The following is a 27,438-nucleotide window of genomic DNA, read 5'->3' as shown; positions in this document are numbered from 1 at the left end:
TTTGAACCTAGGCAGGCTAGCTTGAATGTGCCTGTGATGACCCCGGTGGCCCCTGGAGGGCTTTCTCCTGGCAAAAGCAGCACTAGCACTAATGTCTCCTGTAGAGACCTAGAGACCGGAGACATTAAAGCGAAAGAGTGGTGTGCTTCTTACTAAGCAAGACTGAAAAGATGCTATTTCCACTGATTCAATAACAAGAACAAACATAATAAAAGGCCAAGTGCTTCTTTAAAAAGTGAAAATGTCTATGTCCATGGACAGGATTCAGGCAGAACGCCGCCGGCTTTGTGCTAACAGAATCATCGGGAACGTGTCTGAAGCGACAGAGGGCTCAGGTTTCCGAGGACGAGAGTGAGAAGAGGAAGTGGGTACCTATGTAAGCTGCCTCTTCCCTGCCACCCCCGCTCCGCTCCCTCCTAACTCCAGATGCCCCCTCCAGCCTCCCCACACCTCTCCTCTCTGTTGGTTTCTTCATTGCTTTTGAGGTTCTGACTCATTTCCAATTTTTATATGTCTGAGCCTGTCTCTCCTCAATGAATCCAGACAGCCAGGTCACCTCTAAGGAAGACTGTCCCCTCGGAGGGACTTGGACTGGAAGCACCCCAAAGCAGGGCTCCTAAGCAGAGAATGTGACAAATGTCTTGGGGGTCGTTTTTTTCATTGAAGTATAGGTGATTTACAATGTTGTGTTAATTTCTGCTGTACAGCAAAGTGATTCAGTTATACATGTATGTACATTCTTTTTTTAAAATATTCTTTACCATTATGGTTTACCATAGGATACCAAATATAGCTCCCTGTGCTATACAGTAGGACCTTGTTTTTTATCCATTCTGTATATAATAGTTTGCACCTGCTAATCCCAAACTTCTGCTCCATCCCTCCCCTACCACCACCCCCTTGGCAACCACCAGTCTGTTCTCTCTGTCTGTGAGTCTGTTTCTGTTTTGTAGATAAGTTCATTTGTGTCATATTTTAGATTCCACATACAAGTGATATCATATGATATTTGTCCTTCTCTGTCTGACTGACTTCTCTCAGTATGACAATCCCTAGCTCCATCCAAAATGAAAAAATGAACAAAATGGCATTATTTCATTCTTTTTTATGGCTGAGTAATATTCCATTGTATATATGTGCCACATTTCTTTATTCATTCATCTGTCAATGGACATTTAGGTTGTTTCTATGTCTTGGCTACTGTGAATAGTGTTGCTATAACATAGGGGTGCATGTATCTTTTTGAATTAGAGTCTTGTCTGGGTATATGCCCAGGAGTGGAATTGCTGGATCATATGGCAACTCTATTTTTACTTTTCTGAGGAACCTCCACACTGTTTCCCATAGCAGCTGCACCAACTTACGTTCCCACCACCAGTGTGACAAATGTTAATCATGGCCCCAACAGCCATCCGTTGTGAGCATCCTGTGTGCCCAGCCCGGGACGGAGCTCTTTTCTATGCCCTCTCATTCCATCCACACCCCACCCTGACAGGTAGGCATTATTCTTCTAATTTTAGAAATGCAGAAACTAAGGCTGAGAGATGCAAGCAACTGGTCCAAAGGTGTGTCAGCCAGGACTCCTTAGATTCCAGGCCACAGGAACCAATTCTGGCAAACAAGCAGAAAGGGGCATCTGTTGACAAGAAGTTGGCAGCCCCCTGCATTCACAGAGAACCAGGAAACAAGACCAGAACAGGGCAACTCCAAGCTCAGGAATCACTCAAACAGTTGTCCAGTGTTTATACGAGGATAAATGGTGCTGCCATATTTATCCAGCCTTACTCAAGACTCAAATCCTAGGAGAGTCGTGGCTTAGCCAGGAAAGGGCAGCACACTTAGATTTACATTCCCACCAAGAGAGACCACAAAGAGGGAAGATGTTTCCCCCAAGGGAATCATGTGCTGTTAGGAAGGAAGGCGGGCAAAAAATGCAATTCATGCCCTGGAGGTACCAAAGCGGCAGACCCAGAATTCAAACCCAGGTCCTTCTGACGCACAGCTGGAGCACCTTTCTTAGGGTCTGTAAAGAGGGTGGGAGGTAGGTTAGGATTGCTGCTGGGGCTGTCTTCAACTAAACTGACAAGGAACAGAGCCCAGGGCCAGAGACAGAGTAGGAACTTAATACATTTTTGTTGTGCAAACAAACCAGAAGAAAGCCAGGAAGGGACTGCCCTGGTGGTCCAGGGGTTAGGACTCCACACTTACACTGCAGGGGGCCCGCGTTCCATCCCTGGTCTGGGAAATAAGACCCTGCAAGCTTTGCAGCCAAATGGAAGGAAGGAAGGAAGGGAGGGAGGGAGGAAGAGAGAGAGAAAGAAAGAGAGACAGAAAGAAAGAAGAAAGAAGGAGAGAAAGAAAGAAAAGAGAAAGAAAGAAAGAAAGAAAGGAAGGAAGGAAGGAAGGAAGGAACGAAGGAAGGAAGGAAGGAAGGAAGGAAGGAAGGAAGGAGGAAAGAAAAATTAAAAAAAAAAAAGGAAGCACTCTGACTCCCCTCCTACCTCCCCCCACCCCTGGGGGAAGAGGCACCTGTCTGCCATTCTCAAAGCTCATCTGTCTGAACCATACATGGCTTGAGGGTCTGAGTGGAATTAACAGCCTGAGCTCTCCTGTTCTTTATGAAACCCAGACATGGTGAGCATGGCCCCATCACCCTGCAGTGAGCAGCCCAGCGGGTCTGTGTGAGCCCAGGCAACACACACAAGGAGTCCTCCCTTGCAGGGGGAAAGAAAGTAAACCACAGCACCCACACACTGCTCCCTGCTTCCAAACGCAACCTGTGCAATTCTTAGAAGAAAGGGCTATGAGCTTGGCATCTGATGTTCTTCCTAATTCAGAATCTTAGAGACTACTGAAAGCAGATATAAAGGGATGTGCTCTTTTAGTGAAAGAGAGAAAAAAGAAGCATCATGTAATTGGGGGTCAGAAGGAGAATGTCATTCTCAAGATACCAGATTTCTCTGTTGGAGCCTCCTTGGCTCTGAGATCTAGGAGGGGACTTTTTATCTTTAGGGCACTACTCGGACTTAACATAAAAAATAAACTCTGGAGGACCTGTACCTTTACAGTTGACCCCACTGATCCTGTGACCAATGGCACTCACAGGGTCAGACATCATTGGAGTTGGAGCAATTTGATGTTCATTTGGGTTCAAAATGAGATCTCAGCCATGAGATTGAAAGCTAGAGAAACCACTAAGTTCATTTCTGTCATTTGCAAGGTCAGGCTCTCACAGTAATAGCTCAAAATACTTCACTGTTGAAAGAATAAGGAGGCTGCTACCATGAGCAAAGAGGAGGGTGACCCTAGAAATCATCAGCCCTGGTCAGAGAAGCTGAATGTTTCCCTAGGTGAGCATGGAATTTTAAAAAGGAATAACCATCATCTTGTTTAAAAAAAAAAAAAAAACTCAAAGCTAAATTCATATGAGATATTTTATTTTTATGACCATGATTCAGAGCTTAAAATACTTGTTTTGTATCCTTAGCACAGGGCTTTGGAGAAACAACCTAGACTTTTTTCTTTCTTGTGAATTAAAAATCAATAACCTTGAACTCAAGTTTCCTTCAACCTCAGAGACATCACAAATTCTACAGTTCTTTTTTTAATAATGAGAATTGTAGGTAGGGAGGAGCTATAATTTGGATAATTCAAGGATCACTACTACTTTTTTCAGTAACGCTTTAAACTAAGATCACAACACAAAGGATATGTTTGAGGTACCAACTATTATAGACATCATGATTAAGCTCCATTAAGAAGGTTCACATGGGAAAAACTGGAGAATTTCTCAGTGTCCTAATTGTTCATGATATGCTCAAATTCTTACCTCTCCTTACTATGTGGTAGAAATAGATAATGTTACAATTCAAAGTAATTCAAAGTACAAACTTTGGCAGAAATGTTCTCTCTCATGAGCTTACTATCAACAGTTTCATTCAAAGTTCGGAAGGACAGGAATGTCCACGAGTAGTTTTCAATGAAAAGGAATCTTGAGCTGAGTTCTTAGTTGACTGCTTTCTATTTTATAACTAACTGTGAGAACTTTGGACATAATAACTTCTTGCTAAATTCTCACTGAAATAGGAAAAATAAAGTGGGTTTTGAATATAAAAAAAAAAATACAACCCTGAGCCTTACTTAAGGACTATCTTAAATAATCTAACAATGACTCATTTAATCATCGAGCTTGCTAAGATTTATATGTATATATATGTATATATATATATACACACACACACACAAGATATACCTACACAAGATATATGTAGATATATATATGCCTATAGATACATACACACACAGAAGACTGAGTCATCCAGATACCCTTGATTGGAATGATGGTTACATTAGTGTATTTATTTGTCAAAATGTGTTGAACTAGACACTTCTAAATGAGTGCACTGTATGGTATGTAAATTATATGTTAATAAAATTAATTTTTTAAAAAAAGATTGAGTTATCCATTTATTCAACAGACACTTGGTAAGCACATGCTATAAGCCAGGCCCTCTCCTACCAGGCATGGGGGATACAGTTATAAACAGTAATAAACATGACAGACAGTCTCTGCCTTCATGGATCTACACTCAGGAGGGAAGACAGACAATGGGCATATTACCAACCAATTAACGCTACCTTTCATGTCTTGAACAGAGCACTAAGGAAAACAAAACAGTATAACGTGATAAAGCCTATACTTTTAATGTATGTTTAATTAGCATATAAACTTTTACGAACTAAATCTTGGTTTTATTTGTCATGTTTCTTTCTACTGTCATTTCCCTTTCTTGCCGTTTTAGCCATCTGTTTTGCTTTTCTGGGCTGAATAAACATCAACAATGAGTGTATTTCTTCTGAGACGGACTGTTTGAGTCTAAATTAATCTCAAAGTACTTTAGTACTTATTATGCCAGAATTTACATTTTAGTAAACTAAGACAAGAGTTTTAGCATAAATAATTCAATGGTGCAGAAGCTGGATTGCAAACTTTGCTTTTACAAATAATACAACACAACAAAAAAAATCCATTTTTGTTAGGCTAACCAAGAAGATATAAATGTATATTTTTCATAGTTTTAATATATTTTGGATATAGTGCTTAAAGCACTTCATACAAAGTCACAAAGTCATGAAACTGAAAAAGCAAAACAGCGGCAGAGAAATGAATTATAATCCTAACCAAAGAACTGGATTTAGCTTTGGACACATCAAATGGGAAGGGTGTCTCTGAATCATGACAGACTCTATTTCTTTCCTATTAGTGGCAGTATCAGTTTCCGATTGACAGTTCTTATAAAAATTATTCTTGTACTGACACAAACTCTTTAAATTCCTTAATGCACTTTACTTATTAAAAGTAACTCTTGATATTTCTCACTAATGGCAACAAGGAGATTCTGGGAAAGGAAAATTCAGTCATAATCCACAAACCTAAATTTAGCCTGAGATTCAATCACTACCAACTCTTTGGCCAGAGCTGTTAAAAAAGTGAGAGAATATGTATTCAATTTCCTTTCCTTTGATTTTTCACTGTCAGGAAAATACTTGAGTTCACTGAAGTGGCCTGGAGGCGGACAGAAGAAAACAGGAGAAGCAAAATCTCTACATAACCCACTGGCTCAACAACCAATCCCCAGATTAGGGTTGATTATATTGTCACAGCCTCCAGGATTTTACAAAAAACAAAAAACAAACAAACAAACAAAAAACACTAGAACTCTCGGAAAAGTGAACAAGATTGCTGTGCCAGTAGAAAGAAAATGCAATTCAATATTCCTAAAATTCCTGTCTCTAAAGGAAAACATTTAGTCTCATTCCCATAGCACCAGATTACTGGGGGGAAAAAGACAGAGAGAGAGAGGGAGAAAAAGAGGGGGGATCAAAGCTAAGGCTGAAAAGGCCTAGAGAAACAACATTCAAAATGTAATAGAAAAGGCTACTTTCTGCAAGAAAATGGCTCCCAATGACATCAGCAGCCTCAGCTTCTTCGACAGAAAGTGATATTCTCCATATTCTCCATTTATATCTCCATGATATAAATAGGGATGAAGACATGGTCTTCCCTCCACTGGAGGGACTGAATTTGGACTGCGCCTTAGGTGACATTAGGGAATCACTAATGATGACTCATGAATCATGATGATTTTGAGTTTGTCCTTATCTTTGAGAGTGGTGTGCTGAAGCAGTTGGGGCACAGTGTCATGATGTCTGACACATACAATTATATGGTTCAGTGGAAATAAAGTACATATACACAAAGTACACATATATAAAATGTGACAACGTGGCAACAAACGTGGAATAAAAGCGGTAGGTTTGTGGACTGCATTCCTTGCTCAATTCCTTCAACTCCTTTATACCTTTGAAAATTCTCATACTAGGGACTTCCCTTGTGGTCCAGCAGTTAAGACTCCACACCCCCAGTGCAGGGGGACCACGTTCGATCCCTGGTCAGGGAACTAGAGTCCACATGCTGCAACTAAAAGCCAGCATGCCACATCTAAGAGTTCACATGCTGCAACTAAAGATCCCACATGCTGCAACTAAGACCTGGGGCAGCCAAATAAATAAATAAATATTTAAAAAAAAAAAAAGAAAGAAAATTCTCATACTAAAAACTTGGAAAAACTGCAATAGGCAAATGGTAGCGTGTGGGGAAGGAATTTGGGATTGACGTGTACTCACTGCTATACTTAAAATAGATAACTAACAAGGACCTACTGTATAGCATGGGGAACTCTGTTCAGTATTATGTAATAATCAAAATGGGAAAAGAATTTGAAAAAGAATAGATACATGTATATGTATAACTGAAACACTTTGCTGTACACCTGAAACTAACACACCACTGTTAATGAACTATATGCCAATATAAAATAAAAAGTTAAAAAAACAAAACAAAAAAAAAGAAAAATGATAGTGTGGTCTCCAACAGAGTGAGAAGTACAAATGTACAATTAATGGTAAAACAAAGTAGAGGAAATAAGTGCCAACATATAACGTTGAGTTTTTTCTTGTTTATTTTAACGTTGTCAGGGCTAAAGAGAGTGAGTACCTCTGAGTTGGGGAAAACAGAAGACTTCACAAAGGAAGTGCTACACAGACCCTTAACAATAAAAAGACTTTCACAGGCAGAGGAGGGTGACACGCGCCCTCCTCCAAAGGGCAGGGCGACGTTCTGGCGTACGAGGGGAAGGGCGAGCGTGAACAGAGTCTGGTGGGGGTGGCGTGCAGACACCGTGAGGATGAGGAGCAGAGGTGGGAGCGGGTGAGGCCAGGCTGCAAGGGCCCTGAATACCCTCGTCACAGCTTTGGGCTTTCACTGCTGGGTAAAAGGAGGATCCCCTGAGGTCGGTTTGTTTGTTTGGCTCACTTCTTTGTTTTTAGCAGAAGAGCGAGACAATTACTTCTATGTTTCCCCCCAACATTTTATTCCATTTATATGCTTTTTTAAATAAAAATCAAATAATAGAGATGCTCCAAAGACAGTTACCTCCTCCTACGAGTGTGCGCTCTGGGGGGCTCTAGGGATGACAGCCACATTCATTCATTCTATGATCACCACTTGCCCATGAGGTGGTACTGTCAACACCGTTCCCATTTCAGGGAAAAGGAAACTGAAGCACGGAGGCGAAGCAGCCTTTTCAAAATCACAGAGCAAGCAAGCGGCCGAGTGGGGATGCTGGGCTCGGAACACTCTACCCTACAGCCTCTCTTGGTAAGAGAAAGTGGCATACACAGCAGGAATCCAGTTCTTGAAAAGCCACCTTGAGAAACTCTTATCCAAGAAATGCTATTGAGGCTGAAAACAATTATATACATATAATTTTAATATTTTACTATTAGCAGTGTATAAATAATTATATACTTATTTATAATTATATAAAGTATATTATAGAAGTATATAAATATAAATATGATTATAAATATATATATGTATAGAGAGAGAGTGATAAAGACAATGCTATACATTTATTGCCATGGAAGCAAAATAAGACTACAATTTTCATCGCTAAGAGTGGACAAAGAGAGCTGAGTCAAAAAAACAAAAAGCAGAATTTGAATCCAACGAGCTGTGAAAACATAAATAAAATAAGGTAACACCATCCCCTCGGGCACTCGCCCAGCATTAGCAACTCCAGGTCCATCCAGGCAGTGGAAGGCGCTCACCCACCCCCTTCCCACCTCCCCTCTGTGACAGAGGCAAGCATGCAACTCTCTGTAGGTACTAATTTATACCTGCAAACATTCCCTTTGGCCCCAAGAGGACATGGCGACGGTGGATCAGAGACAAACTGCCCCCGCTCTCATGGAGCACAATTCTGTCACCGTCTCCAGGTGGTGGTAGGCTAGACACCCCCAAAGCAAGTCCCAGATTCTTCTGCAGAATGATTGATTTTTTGCACTATTAATATTTGTGTTTCCAAAGCCAAGAAGGCAGAGGAATGCAGCAGGTTGGAAAGCAGAGACTGTCAACACACTTCATGCCTTGGCTTTTAGTTTCAAACGTTTAAGTCAGTTGAAGTGGCTTTCCAAGTGCAACAAGAGAGGAGAAGAAAAGTCACAGAGAGTGAGGTGGGCACAGGGCAGGGTCTCCTGACCAGTGGGGACTGGTGTTCTGCTTCCTGAAAGGCAAAGCCTCAGTCGTACTGAAACCGAGCAGGACCCTTTGGAGCTCCTGGGCAGGGAAGTCTTTCTCTGTCCCCCGTTTCTTGTTTGTAGGGAATAGACTTCAGCCTCCATGACCTTCCCTGAGTTCCAAAGGGCAGGTTCAAATAGTTGCTGATCAGGGAAGGGAGGGGGTGCAGAGACAAGGGAGGAGCAGCCAAGAAACAACAGTGCAGCCTTGGGGCAGGGTCCTGGTTCCCCCTCAAGGGGTACACGTAACAATATCTTTGAGCTCTTCTGCAGAACTAAAACCCCCACCAAATGGAAGATGTCAGCATCTTCATTCCAGATTAAAGGAACCACAGAAACTCATCAGATTACCTGAGACCAGATTAAAGGAGCGCAGGCCCTGCACACACCCAAATCCTTATCAGCAACCCCATCCTTGAGCCATTGCTATAAAACTCACCAAATCTCCCCCGGTTGGGACACACAGTTTTTGAAGGCAGGAGCCCACTGTGTCCTCTTTTGCCTGGCAAAGCAGTAAAGCTATTCTTTTCTACTTCACCCAAAACTCTGTCTCCGAGATTAGATTTGGCACCGGTGCACAGAGGCCGAGTTTTCGGCATCAGCATGTCTCGGTGGTGCTCCTAGGAAGGCCATATCCGATGCTCTGACGTTCACATTGTCAATCATTCCTGCAACACCAGTGGAGTGGTGGCAGAGCCCCTGGACCTTAGGGGACCATGAACAAAGGGACAAAGCACGGGGGAGGACGAAGCCACCACAGTGGCTCGGCAGCACCTATGACCTTGGAGCCTTAGCATGACCCTGGGTGGGGAGGCCACAAGGAGGACAGAGGCTGAACTCCCTGCCAGCCTGGAAGGTGGGTGCTCACCATCTAAACAGTGTTGACTGAAAGGAAGGAGAGAAATGCCTGCTTGAATTTGTGGCCTAAGAGTCACGTTGTTATACCTGTAATCTTTCTGACAACAAACGTTTCCAAAGCCTCATAAAGGTTGATGACAAAAGGGGTACCAGACACCTTTAATATCTTCTTTTTTCCTACCCAATACATGTGGCAAAAAATGGGGTGGAGAGAGAAAGAGAAGGGGTGGGGAGGGAAAGAGAAAGAGAGAAAAAAACATGGAAAAGCAAACACTACAGAGCACAGCACTACCACCTCATAGCTGTTGCCTGTAGACTGTGATTTGAAGAAGAAGAAAAGACTACAAACTCTTCTTTGATCGTTGCCTAAAATTGCATTATCAACAAACACACCACGATCGTAAGCATGGTCCCCTCTCTGTGTGCTTCTGTTAATGTGTTAATTCTACTGAGGACAGTCAGGAATAATAACATTCTCTCTTCTCTATGACAAGAGGGTTGAATCTCGATGAAATAGAAGTTTTGGCATTTAGGGTTCCTGAACTAAATGAACATAGAAGAGAACAAGGAATAGAGCAGGACAATTTTAAAAACAAAGAAAAACTGACTTACTTGTGATCTTGCTTAAAGACATTATCAAGGCTGAAGTGCCTTTCCCTCCCTTGACCCCTGACAACTTCCAGTTCAGACAGAGCAACTGAAAGGGTGGAGAGAGGCAGTTGGACTGGCTCCAGACATAAGACATATAATAAGATCAAGACGGTTTTGAAGTCTTTTTTTAATCTTAAAAAACACCTTTACTGGGATATAATTTATATACCATACAATTCACCTACTTATAGTGTACAATTCAATGTGTTTTAAGTTGCGCGACCAACACTACAATCAATTTTAGAACATTTGCATTTACCCTTCCCCACCCAAAAAAAACTTACGCCCATTAATAGTCGCTCTCTTTCCTCTTCCCATCCCCAGCCCTGCACAACTGCTAATTTACTTTCTGTCTCTATAGATTTGCCTACTGTGGACATTTTGTATAAATGGAATCACATAGTATGTGGCCTTTTGTGACTGGCTTCTTTCAAACATTTCACAATGTGTTCGAAGTTCATCCATGTTGTAGCATGTCCCGATACTTCATTTCTTTTCATTGCCAAATGATGTTCCATTATATGGATAGACCACATTTGTTTACCCATTCATCAGTTGATGGATGTTCACATTGCTTCCACTTTTTAGTTATTATAAATGACGCTGCTGTGAACATGTGTGGACATGCTTCATTGTTCTTGCGTACATGCCTAGTAGTAGAACTTCTGGGAGACTGTATGTTCAGCCTTTTGAGGAACTGCCTCGAAAGACTGTTTTCCGAAGTGGCTGCACCATTTCACATTCCCACCAGCAATGTAGGAGAGTTCTAGTTTCTCCAGATCCCTGCCAACACATGTTTCAGCTGTAGTTTTGACTACAGCCATCCTAGTGACTATAAAGTGGTACTCATTGTGGTTTTGACTTATATTTCCCTAATGATGTATATCTTCCTTGGAAAAAATGTCTATTCAAATCCTTTGCTCATCTCTTAGATGCATACAGACATGTAAGCCCTCAAGCTTTCTTGGGGAACACTACAACTTTAATGAGCTCAGTGATGTCTGAGCTCACACTGAGATTCTTTGATTTTAGTTAAGTGGTTCTGGGTAGGTTTGATTATGGATAAGTTAGAGAAGTGGGTAGGATCCAGAAAAAGGGTGACAGCAGAGTCATTTATTTGAAGGGGAACAACAGTATCTTTACTGTTGAGCATGAGTCGGGGAAATACTTCAGTGCCTTGTAAAGCTATCTCTGTGTAGTTCCTTCAGCTAGGAAACGCTATTAAAACGCTGGAACAGTGACACACCTAGCAGGCCCACATGAAAACACAAAGCAGGTAAAATGACCGTTGATAGTAATCTAAGCAAAGCATCAGCTCCTGTTTGCTCAGGACTTGTCCTCATTCCCACAAGGGTTGGGCTTTAGGCATGTGTGGCACAGCCCCTGCCTGGCCTCAGAGAGTCTGTCTCCGCCACGCCTGTATCTAATATGCCCAGCAGCTCCTAAGTCCCTGAGGCAAACATGAAAGCACGTGACCTATCTCTCGCGATCCTAATACCTGTGGCCTGCCCCCAGCTGTTTATTTGCCCTGTACCGCATTTTCACCCCAGTTCTCTGCTGAGGAAGTCTGGGTCTCGGGCTCACCTGGAACCCGTACTGAATTTTGACAGAAGCCACACTTGGTTTAGACCAGGCTGCTGACTGATCAACGCATAGACCTTCAGTGCCTTGTAAAGCTGTCTCTGTGTAGTTCCTTCACCTAGGAAATTCTATTAAAACGATTTAAATTCTATTAAAACCACCTGGATGTGGGTGTGAACGTAAGCACCGCCCAACACGGCTGCTCCTGTACCATGCCCTTCCCAACCCTGGAACTGATTTAGATGACAGGGTCCTGGGCCTCAAGCCGGATGCCATAATCAGATGAAACTAGGGGTCTTGAGAGAAGGATGAGTTTGTGGGAGGGATATGTATACTTGTAGCCAGATGGCAGACTATAGTAGCAAACAGTATTGTCTAAAAAAGCTGCATCAAGAACAACTTTTGGACAGCAGGAAATAAAAATTTTAAAGGAAAACCTTAAAAACATTAAAAATTTAAAAGCTGCATCAACATTTTGGATTCCAAATGTTCTTTCATTACCTTGCCATCGAGAAGTAAAATTTATTCCCCTCCCCTTGAAACTCAGGGAGCCTTTGTAATTGCCTCAATGAATAGAATGCTGTGGAAATGCCACTGCACTGTCAACCTCGAAGGGTAGATTTACAAAGACGGTACAGCTTCCACCTGGTTATCTTGGGCTGCTCACCCTTGAACCCAGCCACTGTGTGGAGTGACTGTCCAGACTATGAGAAAAGGGAGTGTGTAGATGTCCCAGCCAACAGTTCCAGTGGGTAAGGTCTCGGCCAATGGCCAGTAGCAACCACCAAGCATGTGAGGGATGGAACCTTCAGATGATTCTAGCCCCCAGCTGTCAACCACTCCCAGTTCTTGAGTCTTCTCTCTGAAGTCCCAGACATTATGGAGCAGAGGCAAATCAGTCCTGCTGTTTCCTGTCTGAATTCTTGACCTACAGAATCTATGAGCATAATAAATGGTTGTTCTGAGCCACTAAGTTTGGGGTAATTTGTTACACGTTTATAGATAACCACAACATCCATAAAGAATGTGGGTACCCACGGTGTAACCCTCCTTATAATTTCAACAACTTTTTGCAAATGAGACTCAAAACGAACACCAAGAGCAACCTTGAGGGTGAAAGCTGCGTTGAACGATCATCCAGGTGGCATGAGCATATTTCCAAGAGATGGTTGCACACTTGATTCTAAGCAGAAGAACAAGCTCTTTCTTCCCCTTTCCAAACATGGGAAGGGCAACTCCAGGACCCCTTTCCACTGCCCGGCCGGAGTAGCAATTTTCCACAGATACATGTATGGACTGGAAACTACGCTCTCTGAAACTCACCCCAAACTTCTCCTCATACCCACAATCCTATGTATCAAGAGACGTCTGCCAGCACTGCCAATGCGCCAGACAAATTATAAACGGCACCGCCATCCCATTGAAGACCTTCACTTGCTTGCCTTGCATCCCCCTTGATATCGTTACTCCACATTCTCTTTAGGAAATGACCTCGAGGTAGATTGAATGATTGACCACAACTGTCTGCCCCTCCCTATATCCATGCCCTTTGTTATGTGACTTTGCTGTTCCTCCTGCTACCCTGCTACCGGCAAGAAATGTTTCCCAGCCTCGTGGGTCGACAGCTGGGCTGTGTGGTTTGCTCTGGCCAATGCGTGTGAGTGAAGGTGGCAGAGTGCTGGTCTGAGCTTGGGTTCTAAGAAGCAGCAGTTTCCACCGACCTTGCATCCCTACCATCACTACGAGTTTACCACAAGTGGTGAACCTCACAAGAGAAGACTGTGTAGCTCATCTACCCTGTCCATGGTAGGCCAAGAAGAACGTTTGTTTGCGCTACCTAGATTCCCAGGAAACCTCTGCTTTCTTTCTGACACCTGGTTATGCTGCCTTTCCTTTAATTCAATCAAGCACTCTATCCTTTCCATAAATTCCATTTTTGCTCAAGGTAACCTGTACCAGTATCCATTGTTGGCAACTGAAGTACAGTTACTTGTACAGTGAAAGACACATGACTGGGGATGTTTGGAATAAATCTGTCTATTGAAAGAAATCTACATCTAATCCTCCCTAAGCAAAATACTCTGATTCAGAAGGAGGCAGCTCTGGGGGAAAAAAGAAAAAAGGTACTGGATTTGAAAAATTCAGCCTTTATAAAGTGTCCTGGGAGATGGGGATGGGGTTGTAGAATGTAAAAGGAACAGACTTTGACCTTAACCAGAAGATCCGTTTGTGCTTATTGCTTATGCATAAGCCTCTATGTTCACAGAATGGGATTTGTACCATGGCTGGTCAATTAAGAGAAAGAAATACTCCATAAATCAGTCACAGGTTTTAGCTCTCTGCTGGCCAACCAAAGTAACTGAATCCTTAATAAGTACACACAGCATACAGCATACACACACACACACACACATACACACACATGCACGCACAGCAAGACTTCCTAGCAAATGCAGCCAGAGACCAAATTAATCAGAAATACTTGAGTTATTTTACATAGTGTGACCCAGGCTCAACACTGTGATTATTTCTGGGGCTGTTATATGTTATGTTATTTTTTTTTAATTTAATTTTATTTTTTTGATACAGCAGGTTCTTATTAGTTATCTATTTTATACATATTAGCGTATACATGTCAATCCTAATCTCCCAATTCATCCCACCACTACCACCCGCCCCCCCTCGCTTTCCCCCTTTGGTGTCCATACATTTGTTCTTTACATCTGTGTTTCTATTTTTGCTTTGCAAACCGCTTCATCTGTACCATTTTTCTAGATTCCACATATATGCTTTAATATATGATATTTGTTTCTCTCTTTCTGACTTGCTTCACTCTGTATGACGGTCTCTAGGGTCCATCCACGTCTCTACAAATGACCCAATGTTGTTGCTTTTTATGGCTGAGTAATATTCCATTGTATATATGTACAACATCTTCTTTATCCATTCATCTGTCAATGGGCATTTAGGTTGCTTCCATGACCTGGCTATTGTAAATAGTGTAGCAATGAACATTGGGGTGCATGTGTCCTTTTGAATTATGGTTTTCTCAGGGTATATGCCCAGTAGTGGGATTGCTGGGTCATATGGTAGTTCTATTTTTAGTTTTTTAAGGAACCTCCATACTGTTCTCCATAGTGGCTGTATCAATTTACATTCCCACCAACAGTGCAAGAGGGTTCCCTTTTCTCCACACCCTCTCCAGCATTTATTGTTTGTAGATTTTCTGATGATGCCCATTCTAACAGGAGTGAGGTGATACCTCATTGTAGTTTTGATTTGCATTTCTCTAATAATTAATGATGTTGAGCATCTTCTCATGTGCCTCTTGGACATTCTGTATGCCGTCTTTGGAGAAATGTCTATTTAGGTCTTCTGCTCATTTTTGGATTGAATTGTTTGTTTTCTTAATATTGAGCTGCATGAACTGTTTACATATTTTGCAGATTAATCCTTTGTCTGTTAATTTGTTTGCAAATATTTTCGCCCATTCTGAGAGTTGTCTTTTTGTTTTGTTTATGGTTTCCTTTGCCGTGCCAAAGCTTTTAAGTTTCATTAGATCTCATTTGTTTATTTTTGTTTTTATTTCCATTTCTCTAGGAGGTGGGTCAAAAAGGATCTTGCTGTGATTTATGTCATAGAGTGTTCTGTCTATGTTTTCCTTTAAGTGTTTTATAGTGTCCAGTCTTACATTTAGGTTTTTAATCCATTTGGAGTTTATTTTTGTGTATGGTGCCAGGGACTGTTCTAATTTCATTCTTTTACATGTAGCTGTCCAGTTGTCCCAGCACCACTTATTGAAGAGGCTGTCTTTTCTCCACTGTATATTCTTGCCTCCTTTATCAAAGATAAGGTGACCATATGTGCGTGGGTTTATCTCTGGGTTTTCTATCCTATTCCATTGATCTATATTTCTGTTTTTGTGGCAGTACCATACTGTCTTGATTACTGTAGCTTTGTAGTATAGTCTGAAGTCAGGGAGCTTGATTCCTCCAGCTCCGTTTTTCTTTCTCAAGATTGCTTTGGCTATTCGGGGTCTTTTGTGTTTCCATACAAATTGTGAAATTTTTTGTTCTAGTTCTGTGAAAAATGCCTTTAATTTTTGTTAATTTGATTACTATGTGTCTCGGAGTGTTTCTCCTTGGGTTTATCCTTCCTGCGACTCTCTGCGCTTCATGGACTTGGGTGGCTATTTCTTTTCCCATGTTAGGGAAGTTTTGACTATAATCTCTTCAAATATTTTCTCAGGTCCTTTATCTGTCTCTTCTCCTTCTGGGACCCCTATAAAGCGAATGTTGGTGCGTTTAATGTTGTCCCAGAGGTCTCTTAGAAATGTCTTCATTTCTTTTCATTCTTTTTTCTTTATTCTGTTCCACAGCAGTGAATTCCACCATTCTGTCTTCCAGGTCACTTATCCGTTCTTCCGCCTCAGTGATTCTGCTATTGATTCCTTCTAGTGTATTTTTCATCTCAGTTATTGTATTGTTCATCTCTGTTTGTTCTTTAATTCTTCTAGGTCTTTGTTAAACATTTCTTGCATTTTCTCGATCTTTGCCTCCATTCTTTTTCCGAGGTCCTGGATCATCTTCACTATCATTATTCTGAATTCTCTTTCAGGAAATTTGCCTATCTCCATTTCATTTAATTGTTTTTCTGGGGTTTTATCTTTTTCCTTCATCTGGTACATAGTCCTCTGCCTTTCATTTTGTCTATCTTTCTATGAATGTGGTTTTCGTTCCACAGGCTACAGGATTGTAGTTCTTCTTGCTTCTGCTGTCTGCCCTCTGGTGGATGAGGCTATCTAAGAGGCTTGTGTAAGCTTCCTGATGGGAGGGACTGGTGGTGGGTAGAGCTGGGTGTTGCTCTGGTGGGCAGAGCTCAGTAAAACTTTAATCTGCTTGTCTGCTGATGGGTGGGGCTGAGTTCCCTCCCTGTTGGTTGTTGGTCTGAGGTGACCCAGCACTGGAGACTACAGGCTTTTTGGTGGGGCTCATTGCAGACTCTGGGAGGGCTCACACCAAGGAGTACTTCCCAGAACTTCTGTTGCCAGTGTCCGTGTCCCTGCAGTGAGCCACAGCCACCCACTGCCTCTGCAGGAGACCCTCCAACACTAACAGGTAGGTCGGTTCAGTCTCCTATGGGGTCACTGCTGCTTCCCCTGGGTCCTGATGCGCACACTACTTTGTGTGTGCCCTCCAAGAGTGGAGTCTCTGTTTCTCCCAGTCCTGTCAAAGTCCTGCAACCAAATCCCACTAGCCTTTAAAGTCTGATTCTCTGGGAATTCCTCCTCCCATTGCCGGACCCCCAGGTTGGGAAGCCTGACCTAGGGCTCAGAACCTTCACTCCAGTGTGTGGACTTCTGTGGTATGATTGTTCTCCGGTTTGTGAGTCACCCACCCAGTGGTTATGGGATTTGATTTTATTGTGATTGCATCCCTCCTACTGTCTCATTGTGGCTTCCCCTTTGTCTTTGGATGTGGGGTATCTTTTTTGGTGAGTTCCAGTGTCTTCTTGTGGATGATTGTTCAGCAGTTAGTTGTGATTCCAGTGCTCTCGCAAGACAGAGTGAGTGCACGTCCTTCTACTTTGCCATCTTGAACCAATCCCTCTGTTATGTTTTTATACAAGTTTCAACAAGACTTGCTAAGTCTCCCAAGTGTAATCAATCACATGTCATTCTTTTCAGGTTTCTCTCAGCTGTTACCCTTGGCTTTGGGGTAACTGTGTGGAATTTCACAGCCCAAGCCAACATGGTGGCCTGTGTGGCGTTTCCATTTCTCAAGCCTGGCAGGTGATGGAAAATGGGATTCGGTAAGTATACTTGGTTATTCATCTTGCAGGAACAGCATCCGTCATCTGTTGCTTTTTCTTCCGTTGCCACTGAGATCTTTCCTCTTATTTATAAGACATGAGATTTTACTGAATCTTAATGTTAATACAATGCACTGAAGTCTGACCTTATGTTCTCATTTTTCATTTCATGAAAAATAGAGCAAAATAAGCAGAAAATGGATTCTTAGTAGGTTCACCTCAAAATACCTCCAGTTCTGGGTTTCAGGATCCTGAAATGCATTAAATATCCAAAGCTAACAGGGGAAAAAGAATCCCAAACGTAAGCCCATAATAAGAGACATATTTTAAGACTGTTTTATAAGACTTTGTCCTTAAACCCTTCCCTTCCCCACCAGAAAATATACCATGAAAGGAAGGACAAGGCCTCTCTATAATGGTAATGCTGAAAAATGGAAATTTCAGACGTACTTTTGTCTATATAGGGATCCAGAATCTAGGTGAACTAGAAAAAACTCAGACTTGGAGGAAAACAAAGAGTGTGAATTATTTCCCTAAGTGGTAGAACTCCGTCATAAGTGAGGGGGCATTCCTGGACAAAAGGAGCATCAAAAGCAAGTACAAAATATGGGGGGGGGGGCAAGGATTGGGAAGTGTATGCACATGTTCATCCACTAATATGTCTAGTTACCCCATGATGGAGTCTCAGTTATTAGGAGTCTATAATGCAAGGTTACCACTGTGTAGTCCATTTTTAAATGTACCTCTTAAACATACCTACCTACCTACCTCTTAAACATGCCAACTTTGAGACTTACAGAGCTGAGCAAGGTCCAACCACAGTTTTCAGAGAGATTGCACGATAAGGTGAAAACCAGGACAGCACTCACCCACGTACAACGCAAGACAGGTAAAGGGCTGTGTGGTGTCAAAGGAAGAAGGGAGGCCAGGTGATGAGGGGGGACAGGGACAGCTTCAGGTGTGGCTGGATTCTGAGCTGTGGATGGAAACCTGGTGGCTAAGTGGAGCCCCTGGGGTTCGTTCAGCTCATGTGATATTTTTTAAAATATTTTCTGTGAATTTGTTGTCACCATCGAAACTCTGGAATATTGCTTAGCTGGAATTCTGGCTTCTCTTGAAAATTCTGGGTTCCCGTTCCAGCCCGGCAATAATCACCGAGAGCAGAATAGGGGTTTAAAGCAGACACAGGCTCCCCAGTTTGCTGCAGTTCCCACCACTCCCTGTCACACCCAACACCAGGCTTGCTTCACTCCTTCCTCTTGTCTCTCCTGCTCCCATATGCCTAGGAGTCTGTCTTAAAGGACAGATAGGAAGCAACACACAGAACTGGAGAGGGAAGATCAGAGCAAAGGTCCAGAGGCAGAAAAGTTCAGGTTAGGCTCAGAGAACTGTGAGCAATCTTCTTGGGAGATAAATTTAAAAATAGACAAATAATGCCTGGGATAAGTGATGGAGGATGCCATGGATGCCCTCTTACGCCAGGTTGAAGCAAATTGGCTTAATTTGGTGAAAATGTGAAGTCAATTAAGAATGCTCAATCGGGGGATTGCCACCATGTTAGGGAACTTCCAGAACGATGAATCACAGGTGAGCAGAACAGAGTTAGGGTTCTATTATAGAATTTCAGGTAATTAAGTGATGGAAGGAATGGACAGAATGGCACAGACTTAGTGAGCACTGAGGAGATGGTATGAATCGGGATTGCTGACATGGTGAGATGGGAAGGATTGAAGTGGACAGGGAGAAAGAAAAGTCCATCAAAACACCTCTGTGACTGGAGTCCCAAGCTCAATGTCTTCAGGGACAAGCATGTAACAGAAATATATAAATGTCAGGTAGAAAACAGCATGCGTCGGTGGAGACTTTGATGAACTGGGGAATGCATATTCAAAATCAATTTATAAAATCAAACAAAGAGCAGTGTGCGCATAAAACAAGTCAATGCAACAGAATCAACCAGCTGCCCACCATAAGTCTTGAAACCGGTTAACAGAAATGAAAAGGCAAGCTTAACCACAATGAGACAGCACCTCATGCCTGTCAGAATGGCTGTCATCAAAAAGAACACAAATAACGAATGTTGGCAAGGATGTGGAGAAAAGGGAACCCTTGTGCACTGTTGGTGGGAATGTAAATTGGTGCAGCCACTGTGGAGAACAGTATGGAGGTTCCTCAAAAAACTAAAAATTGAACTACCATATGATCCAGCAATCCCACTCCTGGGTACATATCTGAAGAAATCTGAGGTGGATGGAGAAATAGGAAGTGAACTGAGATAATACAGTGTCATGAAAAATACAGAAGAAAAATGTTCAAGAAAGGGGAAATGATCTTCAATATGAAATGGCCTGTATATAATACTGTCCCCTTCTCAAAGACTCATTCAGTTAAAATACCGTTCTCCCAAAAGTGATCATTTCTGCACAGCTTTCTACAGTGTCAAGTAAAAAGAATTCCATCTGTTCTTAGATCTTTTTTTTTTCCCTTCTGCTCCAGGGCAAGGTCCCACACCTACAACAGAGTTAGTATGCAAAATGATGTTTTCAACCACCAACTTGCCCCTGACTGAGCAGATGCAGGTGAGGCAGCATCTTCTACGTGATCTCAAAATCCTATCCCATCTGCTGCTTTCTTTGGCGGCATTTGGAACTGTCCAGAGGATCCAGGTCTCATGGGCATCACTTACCTCCCCAAAGCAGCTGGGAAGTGAGTATCAAGAGCGCAAAGATGCCACGACAAGCAGAAAAACTTCCCTGGGTGAAGAGGTGAAGGGAAGTCAGGATATATGACACAGTTTCCCGAACCTCCCTCTCAAAGCTGTAAATCTGAAATTGAATCCACCTCATGGTTCCAACATCATCACTGAAGCCAAGATTGCTCCTAAATTACCCAACTTGTATTGCAGATGACAGTGTGCAGGGTTAGTGATTTTGCTTTAAAAATAAATAAGTAATTGTTCTCCTTCCTTGAAAAGATGAAATAGTGAATAGGCAGGGTACACTACTTTTTAATTTGGGGAACATCTGTCAGCCAGAACCTTGCCAGGGAAACTGCAATGTCAGGCTGAGAAATGCTTTAACTCTCCATGGCAGAAGAGGTGTGTGACAGCGAAGCTTGATCTAGCTGGCCCGAGAGCCCTGCAGGAGGCCCTGAATCACAGAACAGCAGGAGCTTTGAGATGCCCTTGATTTCAGAGCTCCCTACAACTTTTGAGGTGCTCCATCACCCCTCCCACACTGGGTGACCTTGCTGGCTGAGCGAGTTCCCCACATCATCCCCTAGAGACAGGGATTAAGAATGCTGTTATGAAAGAGAAAGACAAATACCATATGATAACACTTACACGTGGAATTTAAAATATGACACAAATGAACCTATCTATGAAACAGAAACAGAATCACAGACACAGAGAACAGACTGGTGGTTGTCAAGGGGGAGGGGGTTGGGGGAGGGCTGGAGTGGGAGGCTGGGGTCAGCAGATGTAAGCTTTTATATAGAGAATGGATGAACAACCAGGTCCTACTGTAGAGCACAGAGAACTATATTCAATATACGGAAAAGAATATGAAAAAGAATGTATATATATGTGTAACTGAATCACCTTGCTGTACAGCAGTAATTAACACAACATTGTAAATCAACTATACTTCAATTAAAAAAAAAAAAAGACACACACAGAAAAGAACACTGTTATTTTACGTTTTCCACCAGTGGCAGTAAAGTTCCAAAGTAAATACGGAGGATGGCAGCCAATATCACATACCTGAGACAGTCTACTCCTAGAAAAGGGAGGGTTTTGTGATTTAGAGTGAGTGCTTTTGCTCAAGGGCAAAAAATGTCTCAGACTAGAAAAGCTCCAACTTGATGCCCCAAGTTGAAAAGAAAGTCAGATGGGCAAGGTCCACTGTGCAATGTGGTACTTCTAAAGTAGATGGAGAAGCAATTGCTTCCACTCCAATGCAACAGCCATGGAAATAGCAGCCTGGCCTCCTGGTCCCTCAAACACATCAGCAATTGAATCATGCCAGCCACGCTCCCTACCCCTGTGCCAGCAGGGTCTTATCTTACTTTCCTGACATGGTGCAAGTCCTATCTTCCTTACAAGGCTTTCTTATGTTTCTGGCCTACAGGCATGACTTTCCTCTGAATCTCTACAGTATTTTTAAACTGCAGGATTCATCTTAGTTCTGCATCCTACATGCACCGTCTTAGATGCTGCAGGTGAACGTCTGTTCTCTGCACCCAGATCATAAACCCCTGAGGACACCAGCTCTCTTGGGATGACTTCATATCACCTACAGCTTTAGCTCCAGGCCACACCACCAAGTCCTCCTAATTGCCACCACCCAAGGCTGGAGGTTATGCAGAGACATTTGGCAAGACACAAGCAATAAAAAACAAAAGGCTCAAAGAATTTTCTTTTACTATTTAAAAGAAATGCGCATTTACCTCCATTAACACTTTGCCAATTAAATTCATGCTGCTAATATCCGCGAAGAAAGAAACTCCACTTGAGGAAAAGATAGTTTCTGAGTCTTTCACAAAGTCCAAGAAAGAATCTCTTAACGTAGAACCACTTCTTTTTTTCATCATCAAAATGACCATAATTTCCACCAGATGATGTTTATCAGATCAGATCACCTGTCATTCTAAGCAGGCTGGAAATGTGCCTTCTTTCTTTCCTTCTTCCCTTCCTTCCTTCTCTTTCATTTTTAATAGTGAAAATTTTCATATTTAGGATGAGCTGGCTGGACTCAGCTTAGATGACCCCAATTTTGTTGGCAACATCCAAAGCATCATAGTCAGGAACCAGTGGACCATATGCCTTCTTCTCTCCATCAGGCCTGATCAGGGCATTGACCTTGGCTGGGTCAATGTCACAGAGATTTTTCACAGCCTGTTTAATCTGGTGTTTGTTGGTGTTGACATCCACAACGAACACAAGTGTGTTGCTGTCTTCTCTCTTCTTCATGGCTGATTGGGTGGTGAGGGGGAACTTAATGATGGCATAGTGGTCAAGCTTGTTTCTCCTAGGGGCACTCTTTCGAGGATATTTGGGCTGCCTCCTGCAATGTTTTCGGCCGCCAGAAGGTAGGTGACATCTGGATTTTTTTTTTGTGGCTGTGGATGCCTTTCAACACTGCTTTCTTGGCCTTCAAAGCCTTTGCTTTGGCTGCAGTTTTGCAAGGGGCAGGGTTTCCTTCTTCGCCTTCAGCACCATCTTCGTGAAAAGGGTGTCTTTCTTTCCTTTTCATAACAGTGCCAGGTGCTGTTCTAGATTCTGAGATTACTGTGGTGAATAGGACAAAAACTCTGCCCTCATGGAGCTGACATTCCAATAGGAGAAATAGACAATACCAGTATGAATAAGTAATGATAATCAGGTTGCGATCTGTGCTACGGAGAAAGATTAATTAGGGAAAGGAACTAGAAAAAATGGAAGAATAAAGAGACACAGTGATCAGATGACATTTGAATGGAAACTTGAAAACAGTGAGGGAGTCAGCAGTGTTCAAGTAAAGAGCACCCAGACAGAGGGAACAGCAAGTGCAAAGGCCCTGGGGCATATCTCATTTGGTGTATATAAGGAATAATCCGGAGCAGCAGAATGAGCAAGGAGTACGGGAGATCCTTCACCAGGAACCAAATCAGTGGTGCCTTGATCTTGGACTTCAGCCCCCAGAACTGTGAGAATAAATGTCTGTTGTTTAAGCCACACAGTCTATGACATTTGTTATAAAGGCCTAACACAGGTGTTAAGGAAATACCAAAGGTGCACGAAGGATGGTGTGACCATAGAGAAGTGGAGAAAAACCTCCCAAAGAAGATGACCTTTAGCAGATTCTTTTAGTCACTTCTATCTCTTAAACAAATTTCTATCATTTCATGGAAGTTCTGGCTGAGATTACTTAGTGCAAGTTCACTGTTCTTCAAAACCATGATATTCTTATGTATACATTTTTATTTTATACAGTCTTTGCATGAATGCCCAGAATTCACACCACATCTGGCTTCATTAAGATATTTTTGCATCTCTTTTTATTCAATAAACGTAATAGCATTTTTTGAACTTCAATTAATTCAGTGATCATTGAATCTACCTCTTTTATAAAGTAACTGTTATGAGTATGTTCCTTGGGAGGAAAACTCTCCAAGAATAGACATTCTTATGAAATATATTTTGTCCTGTGCTCATTTTGTTCATTCTTCTGCCTAAAGCCCGTTAGCCATGTAAGTCCTAAGAAGGAAAAAGGGGTCAAAGTCCTTCTATTAAAATATTTTCTGTGCTAGAAACCCAATAGCCTTTTTAGCAAGTAAGAGAAATCGAACAAAGAGAAATAAATTTGTCTTCTCCAAAGTAAAGAAGCAGGAGGTGAGTTTCTCAAGTGGGCTAAATTAAGGCTTCTGGAGCTGAAGTTTACATCACAGTTTTACAGATTTTGTTGATGGAAATGTGTTTGTTGTTTAGCTTCATTTTGCTACCTTGTTCCACAGTAAGAAAAGTCACACTGCTTGCAATACTGAGAAACTTATTAGAATCCTGCGGTGTTTGCTGGCTTCCATTTTCACACAGTAGAGCCAATGTGAGGGGAAGGATGGAGCTGCAAACAGGAAATGTGAAACCCCTGCAAGAATTCACGGCTGGAGATGGCAGCATCAGGCTGCCAGGAAGCACCTTCCCACCTTGGCATCCTCCTCCTCCTCCTCAAAAAAAGGTAATTTCAGGGTTGGTCTTGCCTGGAAAACCGCATCTAGAGTTGAGGTTTTTAGCGGAGGATTGGAACTGCACAATAGAGTTAAGAAACTGCTGTGGAAATGCCAACAGATTTTTAGATTCATTTTAATGATTTCAGCTTACTTCAAAGGGCCTTTGAATCATCAGATGGTTTCAAAATGCCAAGTAGGACCGCTGGGCAATGGGGTTGAAGTGAGAATAAGCCACGCTAAGTCAATAAATGTGTTTGTCTTTATTCAGTTCTTTGTGAGGCATCTTTGTCAATATTCCTAACAGGCACACTAGGAAAACCTAGTACAAAAATCACAGAGGTGCAAAAATCACACCAAAAATCAATTTGAGACATAAGCTTTGGGAAATACAAATTGGAGCAGATGAAAAAATTAGATTAAAATTCCCAGAAGTACTAGAGAAAACTACAGATCCACGCCAAAGAGAGAAGCCAGTGGATAACCAATAAATTAAACAGATAATTAAAGGAAAAAAGTCCTAAAATAACATTTCATTTTCTATTGAAGAAAAAAAAAGCTCTTTAGCATGCGGATCTGTCCACATGGCTTAAAACTACAACACTGGCTGGAGAAAATGTCACAAGTGAACATTCTGAGTTTCCTAATGACACTCATCTGTTCCACTGGGTTACAGAGTCTCCAAGGAGAGAGCCATATGCTTATGAATGACAAATCTATACTATTTGGTAGAGGAAAACTGCCTTTTCTCCCATTTCCTTTGATCGGCTATTTTGACCTAAGAATATAAGATTGGTATAGTTTTCCAAGTGTCAGCCTGATTCAGAAGAAAACTCTGACTCAACCAATATCTGTCTTAAATAATTCTTGCTAATATAGGCCCTAAGGTCTCCCTGGTAAATGTGCTCATTAACAAAACTCTGACAAAACTTCTAAGTTCTTCTATATTATTTTAAATAAGTAACAGGAACAGCTGAAAAATACTCTTTGCTAGAAAATTAGATCATTATATAAATTCCTAAAGTTCTCTTTGACCTTTGACCCAAACCAGGCTCTTGCCAACTCCTGCTAGTTTGCCTGGGTTTTTGATCCCTTGTCTCCAGCACATACACATTAGACACAGATATTTTGTGGTGTTTGTGTTTCACAAGTGGAATCATATTATATATACTTTGCTGAATGTTGTTTTTGTTCACTGATCATGGGATATGGAACTTTCCATGCTCATACAAACAGACCTGCCTCAATCTTTTTGATCAATGCATAGTATTTCTTGTGAATTTTATATGTATTTTGCCATTTTCCATTGGCAGACACAAGTTTTTTATAGTTATCTGCTCTTATAAAAACTCAATGAGCACCTTTTCACATGCCTCCTTGGGCACCCCTCAGCATGTTTCTTCCAGAGTACAAACAGAGAAGAGAAATGTCTTATTCTTTTTTTAAAATTAATTTTTGTTGGAGTATGGTTGCTTTACAATGTTGTGTTAGCCTCCACTGCACAACAAAATGAATCAGCCATACACATACAGATATCCCCTCCCTTTTGGACTTCCCTATAGGTTACCACAGTGCATTAGGTAGAGTTCCCTGTGCTATACACTATGTTCCCATCAGTTGTCTATTTTATACATAGTATCAATAATGTATATGTGTTAATCCCAGTCTCCCAATTCCTCCCACCCCACTCCTTTCCCCTTTGGTATCCATATGTTTTGTTCTCTATGTCTGTGCTTTTTAACCACTACGCTAAAATAGCAAAGAGTGAAGAACAGCATGTAGGCACCTGTTGGAACAAAAGAAATAAAATTACAACTTTCCCAAAGAGAACCAGAAAGCTATAGCAGATTGATTTGGTGCAGATTCTTAAAAGTCAGAGATTCCTGAGTTCAAAGCTCAGTCCGAGTTCCACATTGAAAACAGTCTGCATCCATCTACGGAAATGGCAAAATACATCATAAAATACTTAAAGAATGCTATGTAACTGATTAAAAAAATGAGGCAGATCTAGATATACTAACATGGGAGAGTGTAACTTTGTGTAACTTTTAAAAGTTTACTTAACTTTTCCAAGCCTTAGTTTCAATGTGGAAATAATATTTTTAAATGTATCTACAGCATAGAGCTGCTGTACAGATTAAATGATAGAATAGTTACAAAGTACTTAGTGCACCTGACACAGCGTAAGTGCTCAATAAATATTAGCTTGCATTATAATTCTTAATGTGTCCCAAGATGGTGGAGATATTTCAACAGCTCAAGGCCACTTATTAATGTCAATCATTTATGAAGCTTCTATTATATGAACAAGGTTTCATGCTACCCAATTAGAAGAAAACACAGGTGAATGAAACAATCTTTGTCCTTGAGGGTCTTGGGAATATATTGGAGAATATAAATCATGTCCACAGTAACCTTAATTTAAAAAGGAATGTAGTAAAAAGTAGCATAAGAGAATGTCATAATAGACTGCTACTATTTTATCTGCCCAGCACTACACCCTCCTTTAAGAAATAGCATCCCCCTTCTTTGGAAGAACTGTTCCTCCTCCAATCCCAACACTGATGTGAGGAGAGCCAATTATAGATATCAACTGGCCACAATTGATAGGTCAGGAAATATACATGTGACTTAGTCATGTGACCCAAGCCAAGCCAATGAGAGAATTTTTCACGCTAAGAATGAAGGGAAAGGGGTGGATCTTCTCTAATGGCAAAGGCATGAGATGGGAGGCTTGGATGCTCTTTGCAGGAGTGACAAGAGCAGAAGCAAAAACAAAGAAAGACATGATGGGATTTGAGTCCTGGTTCTGGAGGTCCAGCCTCAACCCTGCCTTTTGGTGATGGCATGGGATATCATTAGTTCTATGACAGCAGGGATTCTATATGTTTCTTTTTTTTTTATAAATTTATTTATTTTATTTATATATTTTTGGCTGTATTGGGTCTCCGTTGCTGCGCGCAGGCTTTTTCTAGTTGTGGCGAGAGGGGGCTACTCTTCGTTGCAGTGCGTGGGCTTCTCATTGCGGTGGCTTCTCTCGTTGTGGAGCATGGGCTCTAGGCACACGAGCTTCAGTAGTTGTGGCACGCGGGCTCAGTAGTTGTGGCTCGTGGGCTCTAGAGCGCAGTCTCAGGAGTTGTGGCGCACGGGCTTAGTTGCTCCGCAGCATGTGGGATCTTCCCGGACCAGGGC

The 27,438-nt window shown here is 41.9% G+C and overlaps 1 long non-coding RNA gene and 1 pseudogene across 2 annotated transcripts in view; both read right to left on the bottom strand.

Annotated features, from left to right (window-relative positions):
- The window catches only part of LOC309629127, a 292,368-nt gene that overhangs the window by 205,693 nt on the left and 59,237 nt on the right, over positions 1 to 27,438 (bottom strand). The gene's annotated exons all lie outside the window — the stretch shown is intronic.
- On the bottom strand, positions 116 to 27,131 carry LOC309629101 (large ribosomal subunit protein uL23 pseudogene; annotated as a pseudogene). Its single transcript has one exon. The product of its transcript is annotated as a large ribosomal subunit protein uL23 pseudogene (transcript).

This window comes from Balaenoptera borealis (genome assembly GCF_965194805.1).
Source record: "Balaenoptera borealis genome assembly, chromosome: 5".
Classification (NCBI taxonomy): Eukaryota; Metazoa; Chordata; class Mammalia; order Artiodactyla; family Balaenopteridae; genus Balaenoptera; species Balaenoptera borealis.
The sequence above is the reverse complement of the archived record's forward strand: the minus strand, read 5'-3'. Positions and strand labels throughout refer to the sequence as shown.